We start from the raw sequence: 20,006 nt of genomic DNA, 5'->3' as shown, positions 1-20,006 counted from the left end.
AAAGATTTAAAAAATAAATTATATGGGTTGGGCACAATCAAACGATAATAGTTTCAGGTGATAACTTGACAAACTAGTAGATACCACAGTCTCATTTTACCAAAAAAACTGAAACCTCTTTCTAGAGACTTTGTCTGAACATTCCATGCTATCCTAACCTATAAATAACTCAAGTACTCTGAATTACATATCTTCAACATCATCTCACCCCTACTTTTCACCCTGGCATCTACAACTATTTCACTGATATCTTCATGTAGATATTCTTTTAGTATTTACAAAAGTAAATATTTTATTTTTCACAATAAATCTCTTCATTCCCAGGTTTTGTCTAAATAAAGGGTACTTCCTCCTGTCTTATCATTCAGGTCAAATTCTACCAGCGTTCTACCTTCCTTTATTTCTCTTATGTTGTTTATGTATATGCTTATTCTGTCCTCTTGACTCTCTATTTATAACATCTTGCAAATGTGATCATTCTCATTTCATCCCCTTACACCCCTGTGGACAGCAGGACCCCCCTGCCACATCTAGTATCGACTCTTTGCAGATGCTAATTTCAGAGACCAGACAGACAACACAGATGTGCAAGTTTTGGTGACTATTGTACAAAGTGTGTGGTAGTTCAATTCTTCCATTTAGTAAACCAAAAGTGTTCATAGAGCACTATATTGTGCTACACAGTTCACAGGAGGTGAACTTCCAGGCATCAGTGTGTCCACTAGCACAGTATGGCTCAGGGTCTAACCTAGGCTGAAGTCATCAGAAAAGAGAACTCTCCATGCTAATTGAGGAATCAATTTTTCACCTTGACCATCTACTTCTCCAGATGGAAGCAACAGTGTTGAGGATGTAGATGGTCCCTGATTTAATTTTTTAATTTGTGGAATATATTTGTGATGACTCTCTTATACAATCTGAACAGTCACTTTCTGCCTGTGGAAATTTATCAATATTTTCTTACATACTCAAGTGACATAATATCCTGTGTTATAAAACAGTTACAAAATTTCAAAATTGATCTTGGCTACTGACTATAAAATCCTACCTTTGAAGCTTGTCTGCAGTTGAAGGAGGAACTTTGATCTCATTCACAAATAGTGAGTAATCTCTCTACCATCCAGTGTGCACACAGAAGAAAAAAGCTGTGCTGTTCTTGGAAAATAAATTTAAAATCACACAACCATATTTGTCCATTTTCTCTGGAGTCTACTGAATCCTGAAAAAAATAATTAGTGATGGTAGTGGTATTCAAAGAAATTTCATGGTAAAAAGAAAAAATTATAATTTCCCATGTTAAAACAATGAACTAAAAATACAAATAAATAACTTTAACAAGGAATAGCACACCTAGCATTTTTTAAAAAGGAAATTTTGAGGTCTATTTTGGTAACTTTAATGAATGCCATTCAACTTTTTAACCTGTCTCCTCTTGTCCTGGTAAGGTAAACACTTGTGTTTGGAATATAGATAGATACTCCTGTGCCTTTTCAAATACTTCTTTAAGAATAATACACCACCTTTTAAAAACATCGTAACTATTACTAACAGAGGAGAACTTTTCCCTGACAGGGAAAAAAATCACTAAAGATTTTATACCATGAACACATGTTAATCATGGAGCCCTGCAACTGGAATGTTTCCAGCCAATTCATATTTAATTACACTCCCTGGGACTCTCCATATACATTTCAAGGATTATCTATGTGTCAAGACCCAATCCATCAAACTCATAAGTAGAGTCACAAGATGTAACAAGGAAAAATTCTTTCATAAATGTTATGGAACAAATAATCAAGAATAAAATATCAGCACTATTAACTTGTTCCAATGAAGATGAGTTTATCTCTTATTCCTTTAATAGGTAAGAGCAATTTCATTTTCTGTTTATTTAATCTTCAATTTTATCCTTATGAGTATAAGATCAAATATATTTTTAAAGGTTTATGCAGCTGTAGCAACTAGTTATTTATGTATTTATTCTCTTTATTCCATGTTTTTCTAAAAAACTAAATAGTAGTGCCAGCTGCAGTGGTGTAAGCCTGTAACCTCAATGGCTCCAGAGGCTGAGGTAGGAAGATCATAACTTCAAAGCCAGCCTCAGGAACAGAGCTGTAATCTCTGGACAACAACAGGTTATTGTGACAGAAAAATATAAAAGTAAGACTCTTTTTGATTAAGGCAATTAAATAAGGCCTTTTTAAAGGTGAGATTTAAGCTGAAGTCCAAGGATGAGAAGTCATTTGTTCCTGTCACATATGTTAAGATCCACTGTGGGACATAGCTGGGCAATTTCAAGATGGGGGTCATTGAACCTGAAGGGGGATAAGACATGGAGATGATGGAAAAATGGAAGGTGAAGACATGAGTAAGAACCAAGTCATGCAAGGGTATTACAAATATTACTAAGGAATCTGAACTGCATTTACAACTCTTTTGAAATGAGAGTAAACAGGACTTGCTGTTAGTTAAGTAAAAATACTCAGCAATTAGCAAAACAAATCCACCAAAGTGGATCAAGGTTTATACACCATGGCCAAGTGAGATTATCTCAGATGTAGAAACCTGATTCATCATTCAAAAATCAATTAATGTATTTCATGACACCATAGGATAAGGAAGACAAATCACAGGATTATATCGACATTTGCAGAAAAAAGTATTTAATAAAATTTGACACCCCTTCATTATAAGGACATTGTGTAAACTATGAATAAATTTCCTAAGTTTAAAAAAAAGAGTATTTTCAAAGCAATCAAAAACTGACATCATCCTTCATAGTGAGAGTCTAGAAGCTTTACTGATAAGATCACATTTAGTCAGCTTTTGTATTACTGTATCCAAACCTATTTCTTCCTGTCACAAACTACCTACCTACAGTTTTTGCCCAGTTAATCAGTATCAGTGGATTTGTCCACTCATTAGATGAAGACTCTCATGAGCTTATCATTTCACCTCCAAAGATTCTTGCACTATCTCACACAGGAGATTGTGCAGGACACCTCATATCTAAACCATAACAATCAGGAAGAAGGGAAGGATATTCTCTCTCACCACTTTTCAACATTGTACTCAATAGTAAGATAAGAAATAGAAAGTTTATAAGAAACAGATGATATAAAGCGATCCTTCTTTACAGTTGTCATCATCTATGCAGAAAATCACAAATACTTCTACAATACTCTGGAACCATTAAATTATCAGTGTGAAGTTGAAATACAAAAAAGTAATGTGCAAATATCAATGATTTTCCTATATGCCAGCAATACACAAGCCAAAGTTTAAGTAAGAAAAATAGCAGCACTTACTCTAGTATGTCCCAAAATGAAATACTTGAGTATTGCTTTAACAAAATATGTACAAGACCTCCATGAAAGAAACTGCAATGCTCTGATGAAAAAGGAAGTAAATGAAAACTTACCCCTGCTCATGCACAGGAAGACTCAACATTGTCAAGATCAGGTCTTCCCAGGTCTATATCTTCTACAATCCAAATACTTATGACTTGATTTGATAGATGTTAACAACTAATTACCAAGTTTACATTCTGAGGCAAAGACACAGGAGGGATAGCACAATGCCCAGGAGGGACAAATTTTGAAGAACAAAATTGGACAATGAACACTACCCAACATGAAGACTTGACACAAAGCTATGTAATCCAGACTTGTGGTATTGGTGAAAGAGTGCAGGAGGAGATCTCCGAAGAGAAAAATATCATTGCCCAATTTAAAAGTTTCTCATGTACTAACATGCTCTTAACACACAGTCAGCAATGATGCTCTATATTAGTCAGGATTCTCTAGAGGAACAGAACCAACAGGATGTATGATTATAAAATGGGGGTTTATTAGATTGGCTTACACAACCAGAAGCCAGATAGTCCACCAAGGTTGTCTGTAGGCTGGAAATCTTGAAGATCCAGTAGCTATGCAGTCCAAGAGGCAGAAGCCCCAGAACAGGAGGGATCAACAGTGCTACCCTAGTGCAACATCAAGGATTCTGGAAACTACCTGGAGAAACAGTGGCAGAGTCCACTTTGGAAAAATGAAGAAGCAAGTGTCCTATATGGTCAGATGATCTAAGCAGCAATCAAGAACCCTTTCAAGAAGAGTTGAGCTTGCATCTGCATATGTTTCTCTGTTCTTCCAATGTTTATTCCTCCAACCCATCATTCTATTGGGTGATGCTGCCCATGCTTAGGAAGGGTCTCCACTTCAGTTCACTATGCCACATTCCAGTCATTCCTAGACAGGCCTTCATTCACACACCCAGAAACCTCTTAATCATTGACATCTCTTAATCTAATCCAGTTGACAATTTAAATTAACCACTATAGTGGATGAACAATAAACGATGGACAATTACACAATAAAATATTTTTATTTTACTAAAAAAAATTGAAATGATAAGCCATGGAAACATATAGAGGGAACTCAAAATTTAATACCAAATGAACAAGCCAGTATGAAAATTTGTGTGTTTGCAACCATATGACTTTCCAGAAAAATCAAAAACTGTTGAAAAAAGTAAAAATTTCAGTTGTCATGAAACAGACAGAATTTTTAATTCAGTTCATCTCTTCTGTATGATACTATGAGGGTGAACACATCATTACATTTCTGTCCAAAATTATATAAAGTACAATTCCAAAAGTCAAAAGAGAACCATATGTAAAGTAGAAACTCTGAATGATATCATTGTTGATTAATGAACTACAAAAGGACCTAATATGGTGTGGGAGGTTGATAGTGTGTACTATGGTTTAAATGTATCCCCCAAATATTATGTGGTAGAAACAATGCAGCAGTGTTGAGAGGTGAGACCCTCAAGAGTGGATTACACAATGGAATATTACTCCACCTTAAAGAAGAATAGAATTATGGCATTTGAATTAAATGGATGGAGTTAGAGAGTATCATCTAAGCAAGATAAACCAAAGCCATCAACAAAAAAAGGCCAAATGTTTTCTCTGATTTGTGGGGAATGGAGGAATTTTAGATTGGGCAGAGGGGAGAGGGGGAAGGGGAGAAAGTATGGGAATGGGAAAATGTTGGATTGAGATGGACATTATTACTCTATGTACATGTATGATTGAACAAATGGTGTATCTCTACATTATGTACTATCAGAGAAATGAAAAGTTGTGCTCCATTTGTGTACAATGAGTCAAAATGTATTCTGCTGTCATGTATAATTAATAGAATAAATAAAGTAAATAAATAAATAAATAAATAAATAAATAAATAAATAAATGGGATTCATTGGCTGCACTGGTAAGAACGGGCCTGGGTCTGGGAGTGCCTCTGACTGGAGACTCCCAGTGGTCTCCCCGAGGCAATTGTGGTAGAGGTCTCAGGGGGTGGTCAGTTGGATGTACATCTGCTGAGTGTCATGCTTTCAGTCTCTCTCACCTGCTGGACAATCCCCCATAGCCGGGGTCAGTTCAGTCAGTTTCACCATGACCAAGGACAATGCCTGTAGCAAGGACAGGAAACTTTGCAACAAGCTGGATGGCAAGGAACTGGACCTGAGCCTCAGGAACCTGAATGAGGTCCTGGTCAATAGCAGGCTGCATTTCCAAAGGCCACTGTACTGGATCTGTCCTGCCATAAAATGAGTAGTGGCCTCACACACCTGCTGAAGCTGGACTACAGTGAGAACAAGCTGCAGCTGCTGGCTGACTCTGGCCATCTGGTCCACCTCCAACACCTGGATATGCTCAACAAGAGGCTGGTCACCCTGCCTGTCAGAGTTGCAGAACTCAAGAACCTGAAAGGGCTGGACCTGAATGACATCCTCTTCGACCCTGTCCTGGCCACAGTGGCCAATGACTGTTGGATGAGAGGCAGTGTGAGCAGTGTGTAAACAAGGTGTCACAGCACCTGAAGGCTGTACAGGAGGATCAGGAGAGATAGGCAGGAAGCCAAACAGAGAACTAAGGAAGCTCAGGAGTCTGAACTGCAGAAGCAGGAAAAGGCACCAGAGAAGGAGCATCAGGGAAAGGAGTATGATGCTCTCAAAGCTTTCATGTGGGAGCAGGAGAAGGAACCCAAGAAGGAAGCACATGAGGTCACCAAATCCAAGTTTGGCTCCTATCATGGCAAGTCACTGTGGACTCACACTCGGTCCTGGGTTGTGCTGAAGCTGCTACTGCCACTCTTACTGCTGTGTGTGGTCGATGGACTGATTGCCTGTGGAGGAACCGCAATGCTGCAGCAACCCCTCCACCCCAGTGTGAACATCATCTATGACAATGCTGTGCAGGGTCTGTGCTGCCACAAGATCCTCCAATGGGTCCTGCACACCAACTCCCAGCAGTGAGCTTGTCCACAGCACTTGCTGCCCCCAGGCCTTAGAGCTCAGATTCCTGTGGAATTGTCTTCTGCTGAACACAGCCTTTAGGACCAGACTTACCTGCCATCTTCAAATGGCTGCCAGTTGGTACTTGAGACCTCTGCTTTCTAGGACTTCTTGTTGTTCCTTTTTCAGGGTTCCATGGTGGAATGAAAAGAAATGGAAGATGGGGAAGTATAGTTACCTACAGGCTTAAAGGAGTCGCCTTGTGGTGGGGAGAGAGAAAACAGCCTTTTCTAGTTGTTATACTAAGTTGTGTAAAGGTAAGGCTCATTGCTACTTAATGGTCAGCTATGACTACATTTATACTTTTGTGTCACAAACCCTTTCTTTAATTGATCCCTGGGTAGCCCATGCTGATCAGGAGGCAGTGTGTTACTGGACTAGTGGACCACCATGTTCAGCAAATCCAGTCAAAATCAGGAATGAAGTTATCTATTTCCTAAAGGACCTCTAAGTCATTCAAGCATTTTAGTACAAAATCTCTGACTGTGAAAGGAACTTCACAACCATCAGCTCAATGTAACTCCTGTAGGCAGAGTAACTGAGGTCTTCCATAAGTCACCTGAAGTCTCCCAGATAGTCTAAAAAGAACCAGAATCCCACTCTGGTGTTCTTTCTTTCCTTAATATAATTTGACCTCCTTTCTAATGTTCAGAGAGAACAGAACTTACACCACAATTATGTCTCAGCCAAAGTACAGAAACTTTCCTGTTAGACAGAGTCATGACTCACAATAGAGATCTCATGTCATCAAGGTCTTGGTCAGCTCCTGTGGAGTGTGTCCCAGCCTAAATGGCTTCCACAAAATGGCAGCAGGCATAGTCCCTTGCCTCAGGTTTAGAGCATTAACTCCCTGATTGCCAGGAAGTGAGGAGGTGGATCTCTGCAAAGCTGCATTGTCTGTGGCAGCTCCATCAGCACTAGGTGTAACTAAATACCTCAGAGGCAACCTGAACACTCAGCTTCACAGACACTGAAGTTAAGAACTGTTGGATTCTAGAACTATGACAGAAAGGAAGGAATGAATTGAAACTAGGAATTGAAGGGAAATAAGTAGCAACATGGAGCTGGAAAGTGGTGCATAAATGAAAGTCTAGCACAAGCAAGGTCAGCACTGTCCATTCTCCATTCGCTTGGCTGCTAGATTGAGCATTTTCTTGTCTCTGCCTCATCTTTTCACAACAGCTGGATGAAGTCATCAGAAGGACCAAGTCTTGGTGCTCATTCATTGAAAACTCCTAATTTCAAGCTCCTGCCTCTCCCCATGGGGAGCAAGAACTTGTCATAGTTTAGAGACATAGGACAGGGTCCAGCATTATAACCATGGTGGCCCTTCTGGGTAGCTCTGTCACTCATGACTGTTCTGATACTGGAAGAAAGGATGCTGTTCTCTTCTATCCCATGGATAGAGGTGCCCTACAGGTCCACAGCTTACTCAGAATCACTAGGCATTCCTTAGTCTTCCCCCAAACTGCAGAGCCTTCAGTCTAAATGCTTTATAGAAACTAAACACATGACACATAACAATAAGATTATGAAAATATAGAAGTCAGCCTAGACATCAAAGTTCCTTTGGCTGGTTGAGGCAGCTCATTGGCTGAGCCAACCTGCTGGCTAGAGTTCACTCTGACTTGGAGATTTATGTTGATTCTTTTGGATTTCTACAATCATCAAATCCATGTCTGACTCATAAAAAATAAAAAATAAAAAAGAGGGGATTAATCCACTGGGATGAATGTTGTGGTCCTGGAGTGGGACTGGTTATCATAGGGGTGGTATGCTGATAAAGATCAGTTCAGCCCTCCCTTGCTGCCTCATCCTTGCCTTCTTCTACACTTCCCCCTTTACCAAGGGATGGCACAGGCCCCAGACTCTCTCCAGATGTCGGTGTCATGTTCTTGGGCTTCTCAAATTCCAGCACCATGACAACATTATTCTCCATTCTCTATGAATTCAGCAGTCTCACTTATTCTGTTAGAGCAGCAGAAAATGGATCAAGTAGAAAACTGTGAGTAGAAGAGATTTCATAAAATTCTCTGTGATTTTTGCTAAAATTGCTGTGAACCTAAAGCTGCTTAAAAAATACATTTTCTTATTTTACAAAAGCAAGCTAGATGACCCAGGGCCTTCTGGATGGAACTGAGGTCCAAACAGATGGAGATACAAGGTGAGATGCAATGGTTGAAACATTTTCAAAGTAGCCTATTGTGGATTTTAAGCAAGATTACACATAACTCACAGAAAGGTGATTAGGGTTAGACTTCTTCTTTATGATGTTGTAACTTGGAGAAAGTTATTTTAAACATACCAAAGGTTCATTTTTTTTCTGCAATGAGGGGAATAATATATAAATCAAGAAGATTAGATAATTCAACATAATGTTTAAACTCTTCACACAACATCAATCTGATACATAATAGTGTACACTATGATTTTCAATTTGTTTTTATAATGAGAGTATTAACTATGCCTGACTGCTTCTCAATAAATCTAGAAATGAATGGGATTATAATGACAAAAATGAGGGATTACACTCCATTTATGTGTGTTCTATCAAAATGTATAAATACATTCCACTCTCATGTACAACTAACTAGAACAAGTAAAATAAAATTACTTTTAAAGAAAGAATGAGATTGGTGGTAGAAAGCAATTATGACTTTATAATTGATACAGCTCCAAGTCCTATTTTTAAAGGTTCTTTGGTAAAACAGTGTTAGAAATTAAAACCCAAAATATGTAATATGATTCAAATGAAAATACTATTTCAAACAATGGGGTGTGAGCTGAGTGCTCTCAGGATAACTTAACATCGGTAGAGTTTGTATTGTTTAAAAAGAAATAAAAGATCAAATACCCTTTAAAAAAAGTTAGAAAACCACACAATTAACAAAAACCAAAGTATTTTACAAGCACAGAATGAAATAAAAGAGGTCTCACCATTAGAAAAGTTAATTAGAGCTATTACATGTTTTACATTACTGTAACAAATACCTGAGTTACACCAACTTAATAAGAGAAAAATTTTATTTTTGCTCACAGTTTTGAACTTTCAGGCCATGACTAAGGAGTGGTCTCTTTGCTTTGGACCTGTGGTGAGGAGCATATCATGGTGGGGACCATGTTCTGAGAAAACTGTTTTCATCTCAAGAATATAAAAGGAGAGAAAGCAAGAGATCAGTTTCCACAAGCCTCTTCTAGAACCTGTCTCCACATGACATAAAAACTCCCACAAGGTTACACCTCTAAAAGTTTCAACCACCTTCCATTAGCACCATGCTGAGGACTAAGTTTTTAACAAATGAACTTGTGGGGAACACTCTATATTCAAATATCTAAGGTCTATCTGGTTGGATAAAAAATAAGAACAATATGAGAAATGAGTAATCACTCTGTATTCTAATTACAAAAAATAATGAAGGAGACACATATTTCAAAATTATAAATGACACAAAGAATACAAAGAAAGTTTTTCTAAAAAAATTAGAAGTTTTACCAACTCTAAAAAGTACTGGCATCTAGATTAAGTAAAATAAATTGTCATCTGGATTAAATGAAGGATTCTCTAGGAAACTGCTAACTACCAAAACTTTTAATACAGACAAAACTTGTCAATGCAGACAAGTTTCAATAAGGGGTACATGTCACATATGAAATGATCAATGACATTGGGGCCACATAATGGGAGCCCATAAATAGTACCCAACTGAAATACTGAGTGCACGAAACCTCCCACCTAGGAAAATTTTAATATATACCTTACATTGTGCTTAAAGTGTATTTCTGGGAGCAGCATATAAGGCAGTCTTAGATTTCTTTCAGAGCCTGTGATCTCTGCATTTTAAGGCAGTATTTAGACCATTTACATTGATGCAACTCTTGGTATGGTTAATTTTAAACATATCATTTTTTATGAGTTCTTTATGTTGTTTATTCTTTACCATTTTTATAATTCTTTTGGATTACTTATTTTCTCTTTTCCTTTTTATTTCCTTATCTTATTAAACATAAATATTTATTTGAGTTGTGGGGATTTGGTTAAAGTTCCACAATATGGCTTCATTACTATTAGTTTAGTAATTATATGTTAAAGATATTTAAGGAGGAAACTCGTATATTTGCTCATATACTTTTATTTCTGGTAACCACTTTTCTGTTCACAAACTCATATTTCCACATGGTATCATTTTCCATCATCTGAATTACTTCCTTTAACATTTTTAATGTCTTCATTAGTGCATTATAGTTATGTGATATATTTTTGTGATGAGAACACTTATCTACCCTCTTATCAAGTGTCAAGCATCTAATATAGTATTAACTATAGCTATCATGCTATAGTTATCATGCATGATAGATATAGTCAATAACAGAGCATAAATAACACAGATCACAGGAGACATTTTCCAGTGTAACAAATATTGCACTTTTGGAACAACATCACTGTCCCCTCAATTTCCAGCCTTTGCTCTCCGCCCCAGGGTTGTGGCTTTTTTGGATTCTATAAATAAATGATATCATGCAGTAGTTGATTTCTATGTCCAGTCTTTATCACTTAATATAATGTCCTCCAGTTTCATCCAGGTGGTCACAAGTGATAAGACTCCTTATTTTTCCAAACAGTTTTCTACCTGCATATGAGACAAGCATTGAGAGATTCTGATGAGGGAAATGTAGATTTCTTCAATTTACCATGTTGTGTGCATTCTAATTTTAATGTTACTTACTGTTAAGTATTCCATTGTTACATTACCAACTATAATTTCTGTATTAAAATTTACAAATGGAATGTAAATCAAATGAAGGTTTTTATATAGCATTAAAATTTTTAAACATAATAATGAGGATCAACATAAAAATATGTCTAAAAATAAGCTGGAGAACAGCAAAGTGAGGAATAAGAATAAATGCAAAAATTAAATAACATCAGTGCAATGATTCCAAAATTTTATTCATTAATTTAGTACATATTTAGATAAACACTGTACTACATGTGCATGAGAACTTTCTAGTAGTGATAGACAAGACATTATAGAGTTTACATTACATTAGGGAAACCATTAGAAGTACGACCACATAATTTGAACTTTTATTATATTTACCAGAAATACATTGGAGGGAAAGTAAGTTAGAATCAGTTGCACAAATGTTATGCTTCCTAAGAAGACAGTTTCATGGTAAAATGACTCTCCCCATAGAGGAAAACTCTCTCATGTCCTACTTAATGTCACTTTTGCTCACTAGAGTTTCTCAGTAGATGACGGTGTTCAGCATGGGGGTTATGACTGTGTAAAACACACTCAATGAATTGTCAATGGGGAAAGTCTTAGCTGGTCTTGCATATATGAAAATACAGTGTACAAAAAGAGGGCAATCACACTGATTTGGGAGCCACAGGTAGAGAGAGCTTTCTGCCTCCCTTCCTGATTCAGGTTCTTTAGAGAGGCAAGATGACAGCATAAGACACGAGAAGAGCAGAAACACAGGTGTGCAGATGAATCCCCCACTGGCCATCACCAAAAGGTCAATGTCACAGGTGTCAATACAGACAAGTTTCAATAAGGGGTCCATGTCACATATGAAATGATCAATGACATTGGGGCCACAGAATGGGAGCCCAGAAATAGTGCCCAGCTGAAATACTGAGTGCAAAAAACCTCCAACCCAGGAAACTATGAGCAGTAAAACACACACCCTCATGATAACCAAATAATGCAAGGCCTTATACAATGTCACATAGAAGTCATAGGCCATCACCAACAGAAGAAAGAACTCTGACCCACAAAAAATGTGTCCTGTAAATAGCTGAGTTATACAAAACTCAAAGGATATGATATTTTCACTTAAGAACAAGTTGGAAATCATTTGGGGAGAAATGACTAGAATAAATGGCATCCATAAATGATAATGTAGCAAGAAAGAAGTACATTGGTGAGCCCAGGGTTTTACTGAAATTTATGGTCATAAGAGCAGATTTACCCCCATGTCCAAGATGTAGAAGAGCAAGAACATTTCAAAAAGCACTTTCTGCTCCATTGAATTCTGCACAAAAGGACAAAGTAATTTACATTGTTCCTCCATTCCATCTAATCTTTTATTGTTGCTGATTTCAGATAGTAAAGTAGTTCACCTATAAAACCATGAAAAGTCTTTAGGAGTATTATAATCCCAATCTTAATTCATTCATCCTCTGAAATATGTATAAGAAGCATCAATTTTGTCCAGCTTTCTACTGCACATTTCAGTAATGATGAAATAAGATGGTATTTCCTACCCTAAGTGAAGTGATGGAATCAGGATTTATATGGCAACATGATCATTCTCATAAGTGTCTTATTTGTATCATGCTATCAATTCACAGTGCTGAAATTTATAAATCAAATGAGTTATGGTACACCTCTCACAGGAACCCATAATTGTATATTAAAGGTAGATGTGAAATAACAAGAAATGAAAATTTAATTTCATGAGAAAATGAATTTTCACGCATTTTCTTGCATTTCATGAGAAAATATGTTTCATTATAAACAAATGGTGTCAAAAAGGTGTAATACCAAAGATTCACTTTAGGTCATTTTCATATTAATAGTGGCAAAAATAACATGTAAAACTCTAGACCAAATGTCAGTATATTCATTACTGATTGTATGACTGTAAATCAACAACAATGGCAGCTTTTCGTCCAATTTCCACTCATCTCTCTTATTCCCTGGACACCTCAACCAGAAGCACCTTACCATTCATATTTCTAGGTGCATTCTGCTCTGATGATGTGCGTGTCCTCCAGCACTTGATGTGCCTTCTGAGCAGTTCTCCTTTTCTCTTTCACAACCCTCACTACAGCCACCTTCTGATGTTCACAGTTGCACCCACAGTCTCTTTGAGGCTTTTTTTTATCATGAATCACAACTGTCCCCCAAATATCTACCCATTACCCAATCCCAGAGCTACAATCACAGTTATAGGTATTTTTGTAGCTACACCTCACTTTCCAGTAGCAAAATTCATGTTCTTTTGTGAGAGCTGCTGTAACAAAGTATCCCAAGCTCTTTAAGAACAGAAATCCTTTGTTTGATAGTTTGGCATGCTATAGATTCAGAATCACCATAGTGCTGTATTGATTTCTTCAGAAGATATTGAGGAAAAGCAGAGTCTCAGGCCTTTCTCCTGAACTTACAGATACCATGTCTGTGTCACATGTCACTCTCCCTACATCCAAATATCCCTTCTGACAGGCCATCAGTCTTATTGGAACAAGGACCAATCTAATGAAACTGTTTTAATTTGTTGACTTCTGCAAAGACCCTACAAAATATTCACATTATGTGGTAGTGGAGTTTTGAAACTCAACATAAATTTGAGGAAGATGTGGGAGGAAAAGAACAAAATAAAACAGTAGTTGTTTCATGTGATCCAATGTATGACCAACAGCTATCACACTTTCAAATATCCCCCAAGTTGCTGAACCCTTCTTTTAGGGTCTTTACATGCGCTTTCCTCTTTTTTCTAACCTGCAAATGCTCAAAGAACAATGAAATTGTCTCTCTTCACCCTGCCTATCTCCAAATTTAAAAGCGTTACTACAACTATTTACTTTGCAACACAAACTAGATATCCATATATATTAGAGAAGTGAAGTTTTAATTTTTCATGATAAATCTGTTCCTTCTCAGGTTTCCTTTATCTAATAAAATGGAATTTCCTTAGCACAACTTTTTAGTCCCAAATCTGATATTCTCACACATAATGGACCTCCATTCATTATTCCTTTCATGTTACTTATTAATACACTTATAATATTTTGTTGACCTATACTGGGACACTCCCTTTCTCATATATTGCAGATTTCTCACTGCAACCTTCTATATCCCTGATGTACTGCATGAGCCACTTGCCACATCTACCTACATTCCTCTTAGATTCCAACAGGCCTATTTCATGAAGCAATACAAATTATCTTTTTAATCTTATTCAGATCATATCATTTCCTTGATTAAAATCCTACAGGAGATTTTTGTCACATGCTCAATATGTATTCATGGACTCCCTGACTTTTCTGCTAACTGTCTCAAATCATCTTTTGGAATTCTCCATGATCATCCTCTCAAATTTTTCCCTAATGTTCAAACATCCATACTGATTTTGCATCACTCTATTTCCATCTGTTCTTTGGTAGACACTAACTTCTAAGACCAGAAATGATGACCACAACCTCTAAAATAAAGATGAATATTGTAGAAATTGTGTTCTATGTTCTATGTTTTATTTTTATATTCAACCAACTAGTGTGTATATAGCACCTACCTTCTATCACATCAGCCTAATAAGAAAAATTTTCAGGCATAACAGAGTGTTCACAAACTCATTAAAATTTAGTCTGCACCAAGGTTATGTATCTATTGGATGGAACCTCAGGGTTGACTAAGCAAACACCTTGTTACCTCTACTGTTCCAGATGAAGAACAAATCTTGGGGATAAAAAATGGTTGCAGAATTTATTTTTTAATTTTCAAATGTATTCACAATGACTCTCATATATAAACAGACCAGCCATTATCTTCCCACAGAAGTTTTGCCCAACATTTGTATTATTGCAAATTCAATGGATAAAATTTCTTATGCAATGAAAAATTCACATAATTTAAAATTCTAGTTTTTCTATTTTCAATTGTTAATGTCTTACCTTGGGAATCTTTTCTAGAGTTTGAATGAGAACATTTCACTTCACTAGTAAAGAGCAGGAAGTCCCTTTTCAACTGAGAATACATGCAGAAGAAATAAATCGGTATTTTTCCTGTGGATATATTTACAACAATACATCTATGTCTGTCCATTGCCTCCAGAGTCTTCTAACATTTGCAGAAAATCATTACCAGTATTGCAGATGAATTTCAAATTAATTCCATGTTGAAAATAGAAAAATGAAAAATTTCCATAATAGAATAATTTCTCAAAAAAGGCAAACAAATCACATGTTCATGTAGGAAGATAGCACCTAACTTTTTAACAAGTAATGTTTTCTCTGTAAGTTCTCTTCCAGTAACTTTATTAATAACTATCATTCAGCTCTGTACAGAGTGTCTGCTGCTGTTCATATAGTCTAATACTTGTGGGAGATATCAGGAGACAGCATTATCCTTCTTCATGTAGACAATGCTTTAAACCTGCTGAAGCATCTGTTCAAACAATTATATCAAGCCCTTAAGGACAGCATTCCCTAACAAAGTTGTAGATCATTTTAGGCTTTATACCAAGAAACCACATTAACAGAGGAGTCCTACAACTGGAATGTATCGAAGACTGATTCTTCTGTAATCACTTTCAGTGGGAATTCCCACATGTTTATACCTCTAAATATGACAATAGAATGATCACATTATTATGGTCAAGAAGATATAACAAAAAAGTTTCAGTAACATAGGAAAATAGACAAAACAATAATTGACAAAAAAAGTATCAGTTCATTTAGTTTTTTCCACTGAAGATGAATTTACCACTTATTTCCACACTGCCAGATCAATTTTTTTCCATTTATCTAAGAATCAATTTTCTCTATTTTTATGTGACTGAAAATATTTTTAAAAGATTTATACAGTTATAAGAACTTGATGTTTATGTATTTATTATTGTTTTAAACAATGTTAGAACATCTATTTACTTCATATTTATGCTAGTAAATGGAGATATAAGAGGTATTGAAACAGAAAATATGATCATAAATAGGTTTCATCTGATTTATGTCTTGTCACACAGTTACAACATAATAATGGGAATAACTAAACACAGTAGATAGAACAAACTGATGTCTAACACAAGACTAGAGCAAACACTTGGGGCATCACAGATATTGGGGATTTGAAATTATTAAGGATCTTTTCCAATGAGAGTAAACAGGACTTCCAATTTCTGGGTCAATGAAAATTCTCAACAAACTTTTAGCAAATTCAATCTGACAATGTATAAAAACAATCATGCACCATGACCAAATGAGGTATATCCTAGACACATAAGGCTGATTTAGAATTCAAATATCAATTACAACAATGAATTAAGTCAAAGGATCAAGATGAAAAATTACATGGTTATATCAACAGTTGCAGTTAAACCATTTAAAAAAATTGACACTCAACCAATACTGAGGGGAAGAATAAAAATGGACAATAAACAATGCCTAACATCAAGACAGTATAAACTATGAAATTAAGACAGTGTAGAATTGATGAAAAGAGTGGACAAATAGATCAAAGGATAGACAGAGATGTCAGTCACTTTGGAAAACTAGTAGTTCCTTATGAATCTAAGCAAAATCACCACACAATCAAGTGAGCACCTTGGAGTTTATACGAATGAGTCAAAAGTGTAGCCCTTACAGAGAGAGGCATTCAAATGTTTCTACAATCTTTGTTCATAACTGACAAAACAAAGAATCAACCAAGATAAATTTCATCATATGAATGTATAAACACACCATAGTCCATCCACAAAATAAAATATAATTCATTTCTTATAAAGAAATGAGCCTCTGAGCAAGGAAAAGACATAGAGGAAACTTCACAGTATATAACCTAGTGAACGAGCTAGTCTGAAAAGGTTATATGTTGTATGGTACCAATCATGTGACATTCCAGAATGTGCAACATCATGGGGAAAGTAAAACTATCACTACTTGTCAGGGTTAGAGGGAGGGACATGAGTGGGTGGATCACAGAGGATATTTTCTTTGGTGAAACTCTTCTGTGATACCATAATAAAGATGCATGTCTTGTACATTTTTCCAAGTCCATAGAAAGGACAACACCAAGAGTCATGAGTGCATCCTGATGTAAAAAAGGAACTGTGAATGGTACCACCATGTCATTATTCATTAAGCAATTGTAAAATGTACCACAATGGTGTAGGAAGTTAATAGTGTCTTTATGTCTTAAATAATTCCCAAAATTTCATGAGCTAAAAGCCAGGCAACAGTGTTGAGAGGTAGGACCCTCATGAGGAGATTAGTCCACTAATTGATGTTGTTATCATGGGAGTGGGTTGGTTATCACAGGAGTGGGGTCCTGATAAAGGTGAGCTTGACCCTCCCTTGCTGTCTCATTCTTGCCCTCTCCTGTCCTTCCAACTTCACCATGGGATGACTTGGACCATCTCCAGATACTGGGGTCATGCTCTTGGCCTTCACATTCTGAGGATTACAGAAAAATTAATGTCTGTTCTTTATGAATTGATCAGCCTCAGTTATTCTGTTACAGCAGCAGAAAATGGACTAAGGAAGTGAGGAATGCTGAGTTACTAGGGACAGAGGTTACATAGGAGGTCTAGGGAATTTGTGGTCGAATAGCTTTGATTCTGAAACTGCTTTAAAAATAGAGTTCATTAAGTTTAAACATAAAATTCCTGAGAATTAATCAGTTTCAGGAAGCACCCAAACACCAGAAGATGAGCTAGCTGACCCAGGGACCTATATTTGGACTTGGAGTTCAGTCAGACCAAAATATGAAATAAGATGGAACAATCATACCATTTTGAACATAGATGATTAAGGATTTTAAATAGGACTGCAAAGAGGTTGAGAGAATTGATTATGGTTCACTATCTTTCCTATAATTTTATAACATTGAGAAACTTATTTTCAACATGAAAGCATCATTTTTTGTGAAATAAAAGGAATCATTACATTTGAAGTTTGCTAATACAGAAAAATATGTGTAGACTGTTCATGCAATGTCTGATACACAGAAGTATGTAATACAATTTTCTTTCCTTAAATGAGAGTATTAAACATGCCTGACTTCTCCATTTAAAATAAATCAAGAAATTAGGGAGAATGTGAATAGAAGCCAACTGTTATGTTTCAGTTGTTAGAACCAACAATCCTATTTTTAAAATCTCTTTTGTGAAAGAGGTAATTGAAATAAAAATTCTACAATGCAGAAAATTCTTCACAGGAAAACCCTCTCTGAAACAAAGGGATACTATTACCAGTTCTCAGAGGAAATTTAGTCTTCAGTGTTTGCAATATTTGAAAATTAAGGAAGGGATCAAGAAATTTTTAAACCAAAAATGTTAGGAAAAAACATATAATTAGTCTAAACTAAAATAGGTAGGAAAACAAAATGAAGATAAAAATGATTTCTTCCATTAGAAAAACCGTAGTGCTATCATACTGGGTGTGTTTGTTCTCCATTCCTGTAACAAACAACTGAGCCAAACCAACTTAGTAACACAATAGGTTTATTTTGGTTCACCGTTTCAGATGTTTTGGTCCATCACTATTTGGCCTCGTTGCTTTGGGTTTTTGATGAAGTCACACATCGTAGTGGGGAGCAAGATGCTGAAAAATTGTTCACCACACTTATGGGACATGAAAATGAAAGGGAGAAAGGAATCAGAGTCCCACAATCCTTTCAAGACCCCCATGCCTGTATTCCACACGAGAAAGCACCTGATACTTGTCTTCATGAGTTTGGCTTAGTTTGGTTAACATTGGTGATCTCCATTTTCATCTGTTTTCCTGCAAATGACAAAATTTCACTCTTCTTTCTGGCCCATTAATACTCCTTTGTGCATATACACTACTTTTTTTAATCCATTCATCTGCTGATGGTTATCTAGGCTAATTCCATAGCTTGGCTCTTGTGAGTATTGCTGTGATAAACATAGGTGTGTGTGGGTCTCTCTAGTGTGCTGACCCTGATTCCTTTAGATAAATACCAGGGAATGCTATAGCTGGATTTGATAGATCTATTTTAGGTTTTTGAGAAACCTCCACACAATTTTCTACAATGGTTGTAAAAATTTATATTTCTACCAACAAAGCATACAATTCTCCATTCTTTCACATTCTCAGCAACATTTATTTTTTCTTCTCTTGATAATAGCCCTTATGATTAAGGTGAGGTGGAATGTCAACATAGTTTTTTTTAATTCATTTTTATTGTAAACAAATGGAATACATCTTTTTTCTCTGTACATGAAGTAGAGGCATACCATATGTGTAATCATACCTTTACCTAGGGTAATACTTTTTGATTCATTCTGTTATTTTTTTCCTTCCCCCCCACCCTTCCCACCCCTCTTATCCTTCTATACAGTCCCTCCTTCCTCCATTCTTGCCCCCCCTCCCATGCCCCATTATGTGTCATCATTCGCTTATCAGCCAGATCATTCGTCCTTTGGTTTTTTTGAGACTGGCTTACCTCACTTAGCATGATATTCTCCAATTTCATCCATTTGCCTGCAAATGCCATAATTTTATTATTTTTTATATCTGAGTAATATTCCATTGTATATCTATAACTGTATAACCACAGTTTCTTTATCCATTTATCAATTGAGGGGCATCTAGTTGGTTCCACAATCTGGCTATTGTGAACTGAGCAGCTATGAACATTGATGTGGCTGTATCTCTGTAGTATGCTGATTTTAAGTCCTTTGGGTAGAGGCCAAGGAGTGGGATAGCTGGGTCAAAAGTTGTTACATACCAAGTTTTCTAAGGAATCTCCACACTGCTTTCCAGAGTGACTGCACTAATTTGCAGCCCCACCAGCAATGTATGAGTGTACCTTTTTCTCCACATCCTCGCCAACACCTATTGTTGCTTGTGTTCTTGATAATTGCCCTTCTAATTGGGGTGCAATGGAATCTTAGGA

The 20,006-nt window shown here is 36.4% G+C and overlaps 2 pseudogenes; one reads left to right on the top strand and one right to left on the bottom strand.

Moving 5' to 3' along the window:
• The window catches only part of LOC124959389 (leucine-rich repeat-containing protein 59-like), an 11,219-nt pseudogene extending 5,756 nt beyond the window's left edge, over positions 1-5,463 (bottom strand).
• LOC124958129 (leucine-rich repeat-containing protein 59-like) lies at positions 5,462-6,324 on the top strand (annotated as a pseudogene).
• Positions 6,325-20,006: the final 13,682 nt, after the last annotated feature.

This window comes from Sciurus carolinensis, chromosome 11, assembly GCF_902686445.1.
Source record: "Sciurus carolinensis chromosome 11, mSciCar1.2, whole genome shotgun sequence".
In the NCBI taxonomy this organism is placed as follows: domain Eukaryota; kingdom Metazoa; phylum Chordata; class Mammalia; order Rodentia; family Sciuridae; genus Sciurus; species Sciurus carolinensis.
Note: the sequence above shows the minus strand (reverse complement) of the source record. Positions and strands in the feature narration are given on the sequence as shown.